We start from the raw sequence: 17,006 nt of genomic DNA, 5'->3' as shown, positions 1-17,006 counted from the left end.
GGAACAACAATCTGTGACTGATGTTTTATCTTGAGGAAGAAAATGTTTGTATTTACTTTCCTCCCTGTAGAAAAATATGTAACTTTTTGGATATTTTTGAACGATGTTTACCCGCTCCAACAAAATTAACAGTAAGAATTAACTCTTTTGACCTTGGTACATGGGCAATAACTTTTTATAATAATCACGTCTAAATCATGTTCCAGTTAAGTAGTGTTCTATCAGAAATGCAAGGATAATAGCAATGTGTAAGTTTATTTAATGAAACATTAATAGCTAATCTTTTAGCAAATTACTCGGATAAAAAATTTGCTTCTTCAGATTAAGTGATATGTATAGAAAGTGACATTTGTTTTCGGGAAAGATAGAAATTTTTCTTTAATAAATTTCAATATTGATCGATCACTTGAACCTCTCTTTTCTTTCTTCACAGGGAGCAGAGTGATTTTGCTCGCTGGCGTTCCAAATTTGTGTGTAAAAACGTTGCTACTAATCTCTTCTTAATTGTAGGAAATCCTCTGCACGTGTGTTTTTCACGCTGTGGCCTATTTAGTCGGTGTGAAACGGAAGTCACATTATTTTTCTGTGGAAATTAGTTTTAATTTAGCAAAGACCCAAACTGACTAAAACCCAAATTACGTGACGCCATTTCCTAGTAGATTGTCTACTTGAATCCATCACAAAGCTTCTTTTCCATCGTCAATCCTAAGCACAGTGTATCTATTAACATTGTCTCGAATACTTGGAGATAATAAAGCTAATATGAAGGACATTGCAGCTATCTTGAGATAATTCGACTTTATAATCAAATATAAAATAATAAAATTAACATATTCACTTCTTAAATAATATATGAATTGGCTATGGCTGCCTTTTTGTCCTGAAGCTACCACTATCACCACCCACCACTACCACCACAACAACACTGTCATCTCATGGTCCTACTTTCCACACCGCCAATACTAAAATAATAAAGTACGCATCATTCACTATAATTTCGACATTTCAGGATTTTGCGAAAATATCCACACGCGAATTTTTTGATGATGGAAATATGTTGTTGTTCCAGAAATGTCCGTTTGGTAAAATGATCGATGTTGTTAGTGACTACTGTTATTTTTCACCCCAAGGTTTAGAGCTTACGCGATGTTTTAAAACACTCTGATCTTATTAATCACCACACATTTTCTGAAATCTCTCTGCCCACGCATCTAATGTAGTAATTACCTTAAAACTGCCCAGCCTTAACGGCAAAACAGCTCCCCCCACTGAGTAATGCATAACAATAAATGATTACAAAGTATTGGGGGACTCATATTACTAGTGCGATGTTATATCCACGAAATATATTTCCATTTAAGAAGATGGGTATGATTATTACTCTAGATATAGTTAAAGCTATTTTGGAGCACATAATTGGTTAGATTTAATTAAATATGCATAGATTATGGTGTCTCTCTTTCCCTGACTAAAGAATTATTTCTTTGTTTTCCATTTTTAAAGATTCACGACAGTCGCGTTAATTGCTTTCTCAAAATTTCCTTGACAAAGTTTGTTCAAAGAAGGAATATGACCCATCGTCAATTTTTCCAGAAATAGAAACCACAGCAGTGGGAGGAATCATTTGTCAAGTTTCTCAGACGCAGGAAGAGACATGTTTACGCACCTTGCGTAAATGAAAAATATCTGAAAATTGTTTTATTCCGTGATAGAGTATTTGCTGCTGTTGCGATCCTTCTCCCACCGAAGACCGAAAGAGAAACCATTGTGAAGTTTTCAGAAAAAATTCGAAATAAATCATTCTTTTATTTTTCTGCTGTTTTAATTTTATCCAATAATCCACTGTAGTATTGCAGAATGGTTGCATTTCCATTCTACTCCAGCCTGCACCCTGCATTTATTCTGTTTTTATTATTATTAGACATACGTCACGGGCCCTATTTATTGCTTCAATACTTTCGACAAAGTTCTGTTCTCTCATAATATCAGAGGACAGAGAAGTGACCATCCGTATTGGCTCAGTGATTTCCCTCGAGACTTTGTTTAGTAGTCGACTGGTTTTTTTCAGTTAGCCACCGAGGAAGTTTACTTAACTGTTAACATATCTTTTATTCACTTCTGTGCATTAGCCTGTGAAAATAAAGCCACTAGCAGTTTTGAGATCCACAAAAAATATTTATTTTGTTGATAGTACATAACTATTTTATCTTTAGAATAAAAAAATCTTACAAAAGTTGTTTGTTTCTGCTGAGAAGGAATGGAAGAAGTATAAAAGACAAATGGCTGATGTATAGGTTGAGTAGGAGAATTCAATCAGGGAGAAGCAGATAAACGTCCGACTATTTTCTTTCACCTCCGTATGTCTTTTCTCTGTATATCTGCTCTCGTTTTCAACATTTCTTTTCTTGCTTAGTGTTTTACATTTTTATTTAGAAGAAAAATAATTTCATTGTTCTAATACTTTTTTTTCATGATTCTTTCTCATATCCAGTTCATTTACGGTCTGAACCTAACAAAGAGCATTCAATTATAAAAAATGCTCTTTCCAATTCTAACCAGAGGTAGAATCAGAAAGAGCCCGCGAATGCTCTATCTGCCTACTTATATTAACTTTGGTAATATGACTGACTTTCTAAGGCTTTATTTATAAGAGTACCCAGAGAAGAGTTACGCAGTGAAGGAAAAATGTTGATGAAGGTTCCTTGACCAAAGGGTAGCCATTCGGACCGCATTTAAAAGTGTCCTTGCTCTCCACTTCTGGAGCAAAACCACCAGATTTAATAACACGACTTTGAAACTATGGATCAGTATAATTCCCTCTAAAGGGAATGAGAAAATGCGTGTCCGCTCCATTCATGAAGCATTCTTAATATATTCTGAATAGATCTACGTCATACACTATAAATATGTGCGTTATTGCCACGAATATGATATTGGAATACTCCAATATCATATTCATAAGGATATTGGAATAGGAGATTGTGTTCTGGTATGCTGCTGCATACGAAATAAATGCTATTTGGAATTTTGACAGGTTACCAGCTGCTATTTATTTTCACCTGAATGTTTTGTCGGTATATTTTATTTTATTTATATACAGTTAGAGGATAAACAATATGGATGCCGGCTAGATTCTGCGCGTCTTCGATGTGAATTTGAAGTTCTTAATTTCTCATTTTATTTAATTTTGTCTATAGCATTTTTATCTTTAATCGAATAAAACATGATAATGAAGAGCATCAAGGAAGTGCAGACTAGGACTGATTAGAATTAAATATGCAGATTAGAAATTGCGTTTTTAAAACTAATATTATTGCACTAAAGTAAAAAAAAAAGTTAATTAAAAAGAAAGAAGAAAGTGCAAACACGCGACTTTTATCTATTCCTTGATTTATCCTGCAGAAATGTCTATTGATTGCTGTTTATATTTTGTTTATTCAAGCGAAGTGAAGTTAGTGTTAAATAATTTTGGGGAATATGAAGGCATTTCTTTATTGCGATGGTAATAAATATCCTGTAGAGATTGTTGATCCTGTCTGGGTGATTCGTTAACATGGCGGAAAACGGAAAGGTTTGTTATTTTCAAGATTACTGATCATCATAAAGGGACGGATAGCAGGCAAAACAATAAAAGAAAGAACAATAAGATATTCTACATAATGAATACGTAACCTCTACAAGGACAGGGATTACTTCCTTTTTAGACACTAAATTAGAATTATTCTTTTTTACTTAAAAGAAAAATTATTAATCCCCTTCCTATTCTATTGTATAGCCCGAATGTTTTTTTTTTCCTCTTTCGTTCACACCCGCCTTTTTGTGATTAACAAAAATTAATGAGACCGCTATATTAAGAGAATTGCTTCACATAAAACATGATGTGGACTTTTTTTTCGGAGAAAAATTAGATTACTTAGATTAATTTAGGGGACACAAGAGGAAATTCAGGGAATTTCATTACCAGTTTAATTAAGTAATCTTAGGTAATAAACGTATGAATTCACAGAAGGCGTATTAATTCTAACGGCTAAATGTTGCAATTGATGCACGGGACATGCGATTAAGATAGTCTCAGTGGTGTCTTTTTAGGTTATAAACGTAAGGATGAGCACAATTTACATCACTAATTATGCATATGTGTAATTGGGAATTGATAAGAACATGCCAATTCATTGCCAATTCTTAACTTTAGAACTACCTGTATACTTGGTTCTAAGATTTTGAAGACTGTTTTTATATTAAGTTCTGTGCTTGAATCTTTCTGTTTTGTAGAGTGAGTCTGATCAGTTTCTGTGACGGTCACGGAGGAACTGAATACAAAAAAAACAATTTTGATGTCATGTACTTGGATTTCAGTAAACACTTTACTGTTCTGCATGAGAGACTTCTTTATAAATTGGTGCAGTGTGACATTGAGGGCAAGTTACTTCTATAGATGAAGGGACAGATGAAGTCAGAAGATAGAGTTATTAATGGCCACTACCCAACATGGATTGATATTGGCAGACTCTCTCAGGCTTCAGTGCCGGGGTTCTTAATATTTTTAGTATTTATTCGTTATATTGATGAATGTACGTTAAGTTTAATATCTAAGTTTGCTGACGAAATATAGCTTGGCAGATGGTTAATGATAGGAATCAGAGTATGATACTACAACAAGACCTAGGGATGAACTAAAAACTGGAAATTGAGATTTAATGTTGATTAATGCAAAGTACTGCATATGTATGGGCATTATACCGTACTTGGGGCGACTTTGGAATGTTTCTTGGTACTCTGCAATGACACAACTCTGTAAAATGGCCAGAAATGAGTGTAGTGCCATATGTGTGTTGTTTAATTGTTTCTGACCACTTTGCTACTAGGATACAGCAATCGGGGAGTGCAGCGATCCAGAGGTAGTCACTTTTCCTCATGAAGCCTCACATTAAGAAGAATGTGGATTTCTTGGAACGATTCGTGGTACTCTTACCAAGAAAAGCTTATACTGTAAATTGCAGTATATGGAAACTGCACCCGAAGAGAACTGGTTGAATTGTTTAAAGTTTTAAAATGGATTGAGTAAACTAAATGGTGATCGCATCCCTAAAGTTTCTCGGACGACTCGCATCAGGGAACATAAATTTAAATTGAAAAGGAAAAAAAATGGTTTCATAATAGGTGTGCGAAAATTTTGACTATTAGAACAAACTTCAGTCTGACCTTGTGGAAGTTGATAGTTTGAATAAATTTAAAGAAAGATTAGACAAATTATTAGAGGTGAACAAATGATGTGGATAGTTTTTTTTTTTTTTTTTTTTGGGTTATGCTATATAAGCCTGCTCCCTTGCATAATTTACCACTAGTAAATAATACTATTAAACGTTTTGATTTTGGTTAAACCTATTTCGTTTGTGGTACTCTCCTTCCCTCCATTAAAATAGGGTGGTATAAATTTAAAGCTGTAACATTTTAAGCGATGTGATCGAAAGAAATAAATCAAAACCCCGAGAAATGTTCAAGTAATCTTAGTTCGTGAGAAGATAAAAATTACCCGAAAATACAGCTGGAATGTTCAATTTCACAGTATACCTAAAGAAAGCCTTGTGCCTGATCTGCACTAATCCACAAGTCTACCTTTCTTGACACCTGTTTTCAACAGTCGGGAAAAAATAGCAATATCAATCATCGGTTTTTACTGCGAGAGGAGCATCCTCCATACGGCTTACACGCTGCCACTCTGCACTTACTATAAAGCACATTCTTATCGAATGCGCTTATTATTATGCTGCCAGAACATATCTTTCTGATCACTGGCTTACCTACAAGAGCCATTACAAATAAGTTACATTATTGAAGATGATGCCTAGCATAATTTTTGAAGTATCTCAAAGTGATAAACTTATATACCTACGTTTTAACCTGCTTTATATCATTCTACAATAACAGGCGCATTTTGACCATAATGCCACTTGTATCAATAAATCTCCACTCCAACAACAGCAACATCGATGTGGATATCATGTTAAGAGTAGTTTCAAGTGAATTATATGTAAGACTTCGTCATACATTATTTGTTAAAATAAAAATTATTTGCTTTTTATGTTTATAAAAAGCAAATAATAATATTTATTTGCTTTGAGTAAAAATGGATATAAATAATAAAACTAGCAAAAATGAATAAAATTTAAAAGAAATGTAATAATAGATCAGAACTTCATGTTTTGAAGAACAGTATTTGCCAGTGCATTCATGAATAGATCGTCAGTGTCAGAGATATTGAATTCTTGATCGCATGTGTTGAGCCGTCAGTAGTGGGGGGGGGGGGATTGCTGACAAGGATCTTTATAAAACATAATCCTATAGGAAGAAGTTAAGAAGGGCGATTTCTGGTGGGATTGAGGGTCAACAAACAGTTTTCCTTGCCCAATCCACTTATAATGCAAATGTAGTATTTCTCGTGCAGTGTAAGGAAAGCGTGTGTCATGCTTTGCTTGTCCGAACCATATGCTTACGAATACGTTAATTGGCAGATTTTCCAACAGCCCAGAAAGAGAATTTATGGAAAACGTTGGTAAAGTTTCATAATTTAACCTTCTGTCCAACATGTGGGCCCCAGTTATGGCGTATGAAACGTTTATTGATCAAGGATATTATTCATAATGCCCCTCGTTCATCTTTCATTATCTGCAACCCCGTCGTATAGATATTGCTGACGACTGGTTGATTCCATTGTTCCTCACTGCTGTCGACTATTTGTTTGCAGACACAGAACCATCGACGATGCTGCCTAATCTTTTTTCCGTGAGACACTACAAGCGTGATAATGAAATTTCATAACGTCCCACGAATGGCAAGTATGCTGTTTATTTTTCATTCCTGGTATAGGCTACGTTCAGTTATAATTGGTCTTTTCTTTTAACTAAATCACCCTTGTAAAAATAACACTTTCAGTTTTTGACATCTTTATATTTATAATACCTTGGGGAAAATCCAAACATTATTTTACGGTATACGTACGGATAAGTATTTTTTTTTAATTTAACTTGTTAGACGAGCACAAAAAATAGCAAAAAAAGTTAAAACTTTCATAGATATAAACAATTTAAAAATATTGAAAACACACCGGCAACAATTGTATGAAAAAAAGATAATTTTCATATGTACCGGCATCAGTGGTAACAAGAACTTGATTTTTCGTTTGCCCTGCTTGCTGAAGCATCCAGATTTTTTAGTAATGTGCCATGTTGTGAAATATGGAACAGAAGGATTTGCCTTCAGTTGGCATTTGTGTTCTGCAGGCTATAAGGTTTTCTTCAAAAACAAAGTAAAATTTGTCTTATTTTACTTTTCTTTCCGTGTAGCATATAAAGGTATATTGTATACCATTGCGATGTTACATTAAAGCATTTTGAATTTATTCCACTTTCATTACCTTCTCCCATTTCAAATGGGAGAAGGTAATGAAAGTGGTATGTGATACAGTTGTCTCCAGAAACGTTTACAACTGACGTGCTTATAAATTATCTTGTTTTGAAAGAAACTTTCGAAGGATTTAGAAATATATTCTTATTCAAAAAAAGCGCGAAAGAGAATCGAAACAAGATTGAGTATGCTGAGAGAGAGAGAGAGAGAGGATGAATTAATAATTTTAAGGCATCAGATCATCAGCGAACAGTTCCACTCAGTGTTGAAAGATTGGGGCAAGAATGTCAGATCGTTTAGATATAGTCCATAAACAGATCAGACCATACAGAGAAACTTGTGGTACTTAAAGGGATTAAGAGGAATTGAAGTCTTACCTTCAACAATAACAGATGAATGATGTAGTTCAGAAAAGAAGATTCAGAAGAAACGGTGAGTACACGAAAACACCCAAATGCAAGACATATCGAGGAATCTGTTTTTGTTTATCAAGATTGTCAAGTATAAAATGGATAAATACAGAGAAATTGGATTTTTATGAATAATAATACCTAGAAATAGTTACGTAGGTAGCTGTAAATAAAAGGATATTGAGATACTTGGAAATTAATCTTTCAAAGATTTCGGTGTTGGTTGTGAATTTGGTATTAGGGCAGTCAATAAGTGGATCACTTTAGTTTCATATTTGATAAATTGGAATTATGTGTGCATTCTTAAAGACAGAAGGATCATAATCATGAAAAGAAGAGTTGGCTAAAAGGTTAAAGCAGGAAGACGGGAGATTATATTTCTTTGAAAAAGGACGTAGAAAGACCATCTGGATTAGTAATAGAAACTGATAGTTTTAGTGAAGTTATGCTGACACGAATTGTACAACCCTTTCAAAAATAAAAAAAAAGTTCTGCATGATAAAACAATTTTACCATCGGTTTATATTTATTGAAAATGGCCCACTTGTATCGACAATTGCAACTTTTTTGTAAAAAATATATACAAAATGCGACTGCATCATAAACATTACAGTTTTTTTAAAGATGCAAATTATAATTACAAAACAATAGCCTTTCTTCTATGCAAATTGTCTTAGTTTCATTAAAAATAGTTTAAATAATTTCATTTTTTACAAAAAAAATATTACAATAGACTCTCTCTCGATACCCCCTACTTTTATATGGAATGGCAATTGCGCTGTGGTTTGCACATTCAATTAGAGCCGTCTCGTGTGATTTTGTTTCTGTTTATTTTTATCCTCTGAAAGTGTAGGGGAAGTCTAGTGCTGTGTTGTCAGATATAAGGTATTCTGACTGCTTCTTTGAATTTCAAAGACATCATTAAGAAAGCATTACATAAATGAAATAGGAGAAAAACCATGAGAATATGCACATTAGGTAATGTACCCCGTACCTTACATTTCAGGCTTGTTCGTAAATAGCATTAATTCATGTGTCATTACAAAAATGAGCAAACAAACCGTATGAGCAAATCGCATAAGTCATTCCTCTTTGTTTTCCTTCTTTTTTTTCTCATAAAAGCCATTTTATGAGAAGCTTTCGTTTCTGCACAACCAGCACCTTTCACTTTCGGGTGGGAAAACATTGTAAACATGTAGACAAAAGGAATTCCAGAATCCGAGTTTTCAGAGCACGCTTATGGATGCTCTTTTTTTTCGACCACCGAAACGAGCTTTGCATGCGATCAGGGGACCAGTACACAATCTGGAACGTGATGCTTTTTATAAAGATAATTAATGCGGTCTAACAATAGTTTAAATTATATTTATCTCTTAATGAATGTTACTCGCGAAGGTAACGATTCGTTTGAATTCATTATTAGGGATTCAATGAAATGTTTTCTACCCCCGATCGATTGCGTCTTTCAAATCTAAAAGAGTTCTTGTTGCACTTCATGGGAATCACGTCTTGTGATGCTGATGGACGACCAATTCTGTGTTACATAGGTACTGTTCTTCGAAACCCCCTTGCAATATTTAATGCCATCGAACCTCCTTGAACAGAAAGGCCTTGGGGTGTTTTCATGATTTTGATACGCTTTAAGGGCTGCAACGTTACTGTCGCCATATTTGATCAAGTTTATTTTAAAATGCTTTATCTTTTGGTAGCATTTGAAAAATAACTTGATTGGATTGAACTTGACTACTAAAGTTAACACTACAGTCCCAAGCTTTTATATCTCGACGAAGAAAAATAAAACCACGACGAGCAAACACTGGAATGCTCCTATAGCAGAGCCATAATTTCTCATCAAGAACTTAACTCTAATTTTTTATTAGAGTGAATAAATCACGTATCCTCCTGGTGGTAAATTTGAATTGTTTTATTGCTAATAAAACTCCCACATATACCGTTTAAATTAAAAAAAATGTGTTTTTTAATTTTTAAAAGTGGGATATGACTTTACAACCACACAGTAAATAAAATGATATATGAATTAATTTGTGGTTTAATATTTACGATTATCATTAAATAGAATTAGAAAGAAAATGAGAACGCCACAGATGATAAAGATAAAATATATTGATGAAAAAGGGAGATCAATTGCATGAAAGAATGATAGCCATAGTTAGCGTAAACACAGAGAAACATCTGGTCTGCCAGTTAAGTAAGGAAATAAATAAATAAATGAGATAACAGTGAAATTTTCGATTAGTTGAACATTGGTCCAATTCCTTTTATAATTGTTAATGTATTTTGAATACATGATCGAATAAAGCCCAGATCATAGACATGCTTCCCACAGAATGCTCCTGCTCCGAGCAGGAGCGGGAGTGCAGCGGCACACGCTCTTTGAGTAGACCGGGGTTCAAGCCCCTGACTGCTAAATACGGTCGATCTGCCAACCCGCACTGGACCAGCGTGGCAGATTATGGTCCATTTCCCTCAGCATGAATTGTTGAGGAGGCTTCCATCCTGCAGTGAGTTGATAATGGCTGCAATTTACTTTTTTTCCCCACAGAACCTTGGAATAATATGTAATAATCATACAATTATGTAATCAGATGGCGCAGTGGACCTCAGTTCTGAATTAGAAGCGAGCTTATTGCCGAAGGGGAAGCGCAACTGAGGAGATTATACATGCTTCAGCCTTGGGTCAGTAAAGATTCCATGAGGACATGGCTGCTGGGCTTTAGCTTTACCCCCAAATAGACATAAAAAGAAAACAGTACTTATTCTCTAGTTCAAGGCAACGGCTCTGACAGTCAGATCCTAGCCCCCTCCCAAAGTTTGGCGCACTACTGTTCAACCACGTCATGCTTTTCCCCTACTGATATTTAAAGACTAGTGGACACGAACCTTTCAAAATGTCAACACCTGCACAAGATGTGACAAATAAACGCTACTTTGGCCCTCAGATGGCGAGAATTCGAAGTACATTTTGCGTTTAAAAGCTCCATTAAATACACACACACACACACACACACATATATATATATATATATATATATTTATATATATATTCGAATACTACATCGTTTCTACTGGGCTTCATTTTTCGGTTACCAGTTTTTAAAACATGATTAAGGACTTTAGAACTTTAGAATCATACTGTATTTCTGAACTGTAACCGAACTGGCTTGCTCGATTAAAATCGAATCCAAACCATTTTGGATTCGATTTTAATCGAATTCCAACTGCCTAACACACAATGTTAGGCAGTTGGAATTAAGGAGATTTATAATTTGCACATAGATAATGGAGGCCGCGAAGGGTTATATCGTATCTGTAAGCTGCGTTCTATAGGCGGATTTTTAATTGGTCGGAATAAAGAATAAACTTAGATTTTAAATATTATTTTAGTGGCATGGTTCACAGGTATATCAAGAATTGGAAATTGGTGAAGTAATGAGAATTTAGCGTGGAGCGATCTTCCTTTAATTTCTCAAAGAATTACAGATTATTCTCAGACGATTTGTGGTACCACTTCAACGTACCCCTGTAATGTTGTCTATAAGATCGTATGTGGCTTGGCCACTGCGTGAAAAAGCCCACAAATTCCATACGTCCACTTATTTTTCAAACTCATTCTACAATGAGAATCGAACTCGGACTCTTTCTATACTGTGTGTGTGAGAGAGGTGGGGGATGGGGGGTAACCCTATACGCTTCGCTAAAGCGAAGGTCAGAATGTTAACCAAAAGGGAAAATAATTTGAATAAACACAAAATAAAAGAAAGCAGTAGTCAAAACGTGCATTCGCTTAAAAATCACCCAGTTGATATAAAATTCCAAAACTGGATTTGTATATCAGCTTGACAATTTTAAGAAAGTCGTCCAATATTACAAATGCCTAAAATTCTGAATTTTTTTTAATAAAAAAAAAACACATTTTCTGTCTTTTCTTAAAATATGTATGAAATATGTAGTAAATGAGAATTTACTTTAAGATATTTTCTTTAACCTTTGCGAACAGAAAAGTATTGTAAGTACATAAATCTATACAATATTAAATAGACAAATATTTGATTTATGCTCAGCGTTTTAGTGTTTGGGAAGCCCACATGAGTACTGTGTTCGAGAGGGATTTACGTCAGTGGAATATTGTCATTGTTTCCAGAGAGTTGACAGCTTCTGTCATTCTATTCGTGGTCTGCCCCTTAAGTAGTACTGTGGCCAAACCACCAGTTCGTTTTTTGCCGTGATGTCCAAAGTCCGTAGAAAAAGATTACTGTAGCGTTCCTCCGCCGTACAACAGAGCGTTACAGAGAAGTGACATCCACGAGTCTTTTGACTTTCCCATAATCCCTGGCAGCATTCATACATGACACGCACAACACTCTTCTTTTTACTGACGTTCTTCTTGGACAAAGAGTTGTCAGACAAGTCTCGTCAACAAGCCTTAAGTGGTTTCACTCGTACAAGACATTTTAATACAATCAAATCCGAATAAGAAGTTTGTTAATATATATATATCTGTCATCAGCAAAATTTGAAAATTTAGAGAATAACAACAACAGCCTTCTCTATAAATGATTCAGTCGCAGCAGCAAGGTAGATCAATCTTCGCTCCTTAATATGAAAATGAACAAGAACAGTGGATAAGGAATCATATTTTCTGATTAATATTATTTACAAAAATTGTTCAGCTGTCCATAAGTTGTGTATTGAGCTTCTGGTAGAGAAAACCATAGTAGTCAAAGGAACTCTTCATATGCACTATTTGAGCAGAAATCTGGAAAGTGTTTTAAAATTTTGTTAGTTTATTCAAATCGTATTCAACTACTAGATTTTGTTGTTGTTGATTGCTTGTTGATTTTATAGTTCAACTTAGGTCATGTTCCGCCAGACTATTATGTACTTTCATGAGACGATTTTATGCAGGCTAAAAATCCAAAATAACTCATTGGGAGCTGAGTAAGCAGACTAGCCTGGAAATCCGAAATTATTCTTGATTTCATAAAATATTTAGAGAATTTATAAGACGAAAATATTTCATTTAAAATTTATTTGCATTAGAACATTTGGGAAATATTTTTGTTTAAAAATTAAATAAGAAAGCAAATACGTCCGATTTAGAAGAAATATCATATTCATTATAAATCAGAAAAGGGCAGAAAATAATGTCTTCAACTTTAGTGCACTGCTTATCTGAAAAGAAGGTTGTTTTCAAGCTTTCGCTAGTGTACCTCAATCGATATATTTTTTTAGAAACGAATAAAATCTGGTATAGCTAATAAAAGGTGCTACGAAAAGACCAGATAAAAACCATTCTATACTCTTCAACAAAATCGCATCATCGTGTTGTCCGAAGAAGGGATATATCCTCTACTTCAACCTCATTTTTCGAAAACTCTCAAGGTGTGTTTTATAAAAGTGGTGATTTCATTCATGAGGTTTAGACAAGATAATGTATTCTTTGTATTTCATTGGAAAATAAGATCTTTGATCATATATAATATTGCACACAAGAATAGTTGCTGTATATCAAGGGGAGTTGAATCCTTCACAGAATATCATGCAGTAAAATTTTTATCGAAGGATGACTAATATAGAATTCAGACCTATGCTAAAGCTAAGAAAAAAATCCAAACGTGCAACCTGATTTCCTGTAAATTATTCAAAAACTTGCTTAAATTTCCGTTTCCTCACGATTTATCCGGTCTTTTCTTTAAATAAGATTCTGCCATGAGGGATTTCTGAACGGGATGGAAACTGGGTCAACAAAAATTCTGAAAATAGCTATCGAAACAAATGCATACATTCCATTACTATAAAAAAAGAAAGACAGGAACGATGACGGATTTTGTAGGAATGGATACACATATATACATGAACACTTATTTTTTCGGCAAGATAAAAGTGTCCATTTGTACACTGACGAGATAGCATATAGTGTGCATAGTGTGCATAGTGTTAGGGTCGGGCGCCACCTGTGGTTTCCCACATCTGCGCCATATGTACACTGTGAAGAAATACAGAACACTGTAAATGCCAGAAAAAGTGTAGTGTGTAGTATTGAATGTGTAGCATTGCGTTGGGTTCTGTTGTATGTCCTGGCATTTGGCCGCAGGGCCCCTGATGGAACCCCACGTTGCCCGCACACACCACTAGGAGGTAGCCAGGCTGCCCATAGTTCTCTGGCTAGTCTCCGTCAGGGTCGCCTCAGCTTCCTGAGCGGAGACCAAGTTTAAAAAAAAAAAAAAAAAAAAAAAATATAAAAATAAAAAAAAAAAAATAAATAAAAAAAAAAAATAAAAATAATAAAATAAAATAAAAAAAAAAATAATAAATAAAAATAAATAAATAAATAAATAAATAAAAAAAAAAATTAATTAAAAGAAAAAATAATAATAAATAATTAATTAATTAAAAAAAAAAAAAAAAAAACACAGCGATTAGATAGAGTGAGGTAGTACAGGGTGTACAGAAGAGGGGGAATGAAAGTAAGAGTAAGGGGATATAGGCGAAGGCGTCCCCAACCAGTCAATGTACACTCAGTCAATCAGGTGAAGGCGAAGAAAGGGGAAGGAATGGGGTCGAAAGTGACTGTACAATTGAGCACAGATAGGATCGCCATTTGGCGCCTCTGTCATCGACATCGGGTGGTGTCCAATCCAGGGGTTTAATTCGATCCAATGGTAGCTTTCAAACTTCAATCATCAGATAGTTGTCCGTTTGATGGTGTGGCGGTCAAGTTCATGACTGTCTAGACCGGATGAAAGTCCATCATGGTCTCAAACCGCCTGTTGTCTTCCTTGGGACTGCTATGGCGCAGGTACAGGAACTGTAGATAAGGATTTCCTTCGGCTGAAGAGCTCTTGTGCGAAACGCGTAAAAGCTGTATATTCCTCCCTACTATCAAGCAGGTGTGTTTCTTGGTCTTTGGGTATGTAGGTCAAGGTAGTGATGAAGGTGCAGCGAAGATCCTCATACAGGGGGCAGTCATACATAAGGTGCGACCAACTCTCAGTCCCACCACAGGTGCAAGTGGGATCATCGATGATTCCCAGGGCCGTCAGTTTGCCTTTTAATGATCCATGGCCAGTTAACAGGTATGTAGCATAAAGACCAGGTGAAAACCAGGGGGGAAGCCTGGGGAACACCCTGTTAATGTAAGGGAAGAACTTTCTAGTGATTTCGCCTTTGTTGGAAGTAGTCCATCTCGCTTGCCACGCCTGCTGCAGATGCGTGAGGAGACGCTTCTTTTCTGCTGTTCTGTCGTTTGCGGGGTCTGTTGTGAATTCGAGGATGGTCTTGGAATTTGCTTTGGAGAGGTGGAAGAGTAGTCCACAGCGGACCACCTCCAGGTCCAGTGGCATGGCGCCTGCCAGGATTTGCAGAGCATGGGTACTGACAGTGCAGCAGGCACGGGTAGTAGCAAGCAGGATGTTCCTTTGCAGAGAGTCGAGGATTCTTCTACCACTAGCAGTGATTGCTTTCGGGTACCAGATGCCTGCTGCGTACGTTATAATCGGGGTAAATATCACTTTATAGAATAAGGACAGAGTGTGCCTATTGAGTCCCCAGTCCCGTCTGGAGACCCTGGCGACAAGGGCGGTGTAATTACGTATCTTTCTTCTTAGGTATTTAAGATGTGGCTGGAAATTCAGTTTGCTGTCAAGTATAACTCCTAGATACTTGAGATGAGTGGAGAATTTTATGGTCCTGTTGTCGATTTTTATCTGTGGCGGAGATAGCAGTGCTACCGAAACTACAATCAGAATTTTATCACAATTTACTGTCCTTTAAGCAAAACTATTTATTTAAAGTAGTTCATCAGTGCCGCTACATGGATGATTGAAGGTAGCTGCTTCTGAGTGAAGTAAAACCATTAAAACGAATTTTTCGTCTTATTTCTGTATTAAATAGCCATGGAAAAGTAATATATAGTCACGTAACTTGAAGAGAAGTAATAGCTCCACTCAATGGAGTACCTAAGTATATTTATGCCATAGGGAATTTCCTAGAAATCCATCCACCTCCGACTGGTCCGATCTAAATTAGACTGTGTCCCAAGAGTACACATCTGCCAGAAAGAGCATACTACATTGGCTAGATTCAGTTCACTAACAAGCCATCTGCATTGTTACTGGAGCATTTCAGCATCACCTGTCCAGAGTTTATACGAACCACCTCTTTCACTTCGACGAATGCAATTGTTGCAAAATATACCTTTAAAATGAAATCCCTGCCAGAACACACTACGTGAACATTCGTTTTCGAGCCACGATGGGAAAATCTATATCACTCGTCAGACCTCCCAACTATCCCTTTGTCCAAGAGCTGCTGAGATAAGTTAGTTAATTACTTTCTGGTACTATGTTTTTGCAATTATCTCTATCTGAGAAGAAATAACATACATACTTACCATATGTATGGCGCACTATGGCCATAGTTTCCGATACGCCTAATAAATCCCTAAACAAACAAAGCTGTTGAGACAGCTTAATGTTACAATAGACAATGTTGTGTCACAGAGCCCTCCACCCTGGCATGCTCACGTTTCACCATGCAACTTCTCCATTCAAAAAGGGGAAAAAAGCCAAAATTTCATCTGTCTACTTACAACTCTGTTTCCCATTCTCTCTCGTTGGTAGCACAGTTGGTAGAATCGCCGTCCTTCCCATCGAGACTGAGTTCGAGTCACATCGATGACGTGAAAAATTTTTTTATGGGCCCAACGTCGCTGAGTTAGTCAGTCTCAGACGAGGGTAGCTTGGTTTTTTCTCACAGAAAATCGGGTTTTTCGCCCAGCAAACAGAAAATCGGCCACACAACACACAATTTACACAGTATACACGGAACAATATAGCCTTAGTCGCTGATGCTCTTAAAACCCTACTACAACGACAACAGCTTACCATCGATCTTAGGTGCCTCCGTAGCCAGGTGAGCAGGAGCAGCAGTGCATAGCACACGCTTCTTGATTAGGCCGGGGTTCGAGCCCATGAGCCACCAAATACGGAGGAAGCGGAAAGGTCAGGGAATGACCACCGCATATCCCCGGAGCAATATGGCCTTAGTTGCTAATGCTCCTAAAAACCAAATAACAACACCAACATTACCATCGATCTGCGTACTCTGATTTCCTGCTTATCTTCACTGATGGCTCGAAATTATAATCATCCGTGGGCTCCGCTGCAGTCT

General features: G+C 36.1%; 1 protein-coding gene across 1 annotated transcript in view; it reads right to left on the bottom strand.

Moving 5' to 3' along the window:
- The window catches only part of LOC150077519 (uncharacterized), a 139,483-nt gene that overhangs the window by 81,585 nt on the left and 40,892 nt on the right, over positions 1 to 17,006 (bottom strand). The gene's annotated exons all lie outside the window — the stretch shown is intronic.

This window comes from Mastigoproctus giganteus, chromosome 12 (genome assembly GCF_048544385.1).
Source record: "Mastigoproctus giganteus isolate SK-2022 chromosome 12, ASM4854438v1, whole genome shotgun sequence".
NCBI classification, from domain to species: domain Eukaryota; kingdom Metazoa; phylum Arthropoda; class Arachnida; order Uropygi; family Thelyphonidae; genus Mastigoproctus; species Mastigoproctus giganteus.
This window is presented reverse-complemented; position numbering and strand designations above follow the sequence as displayed.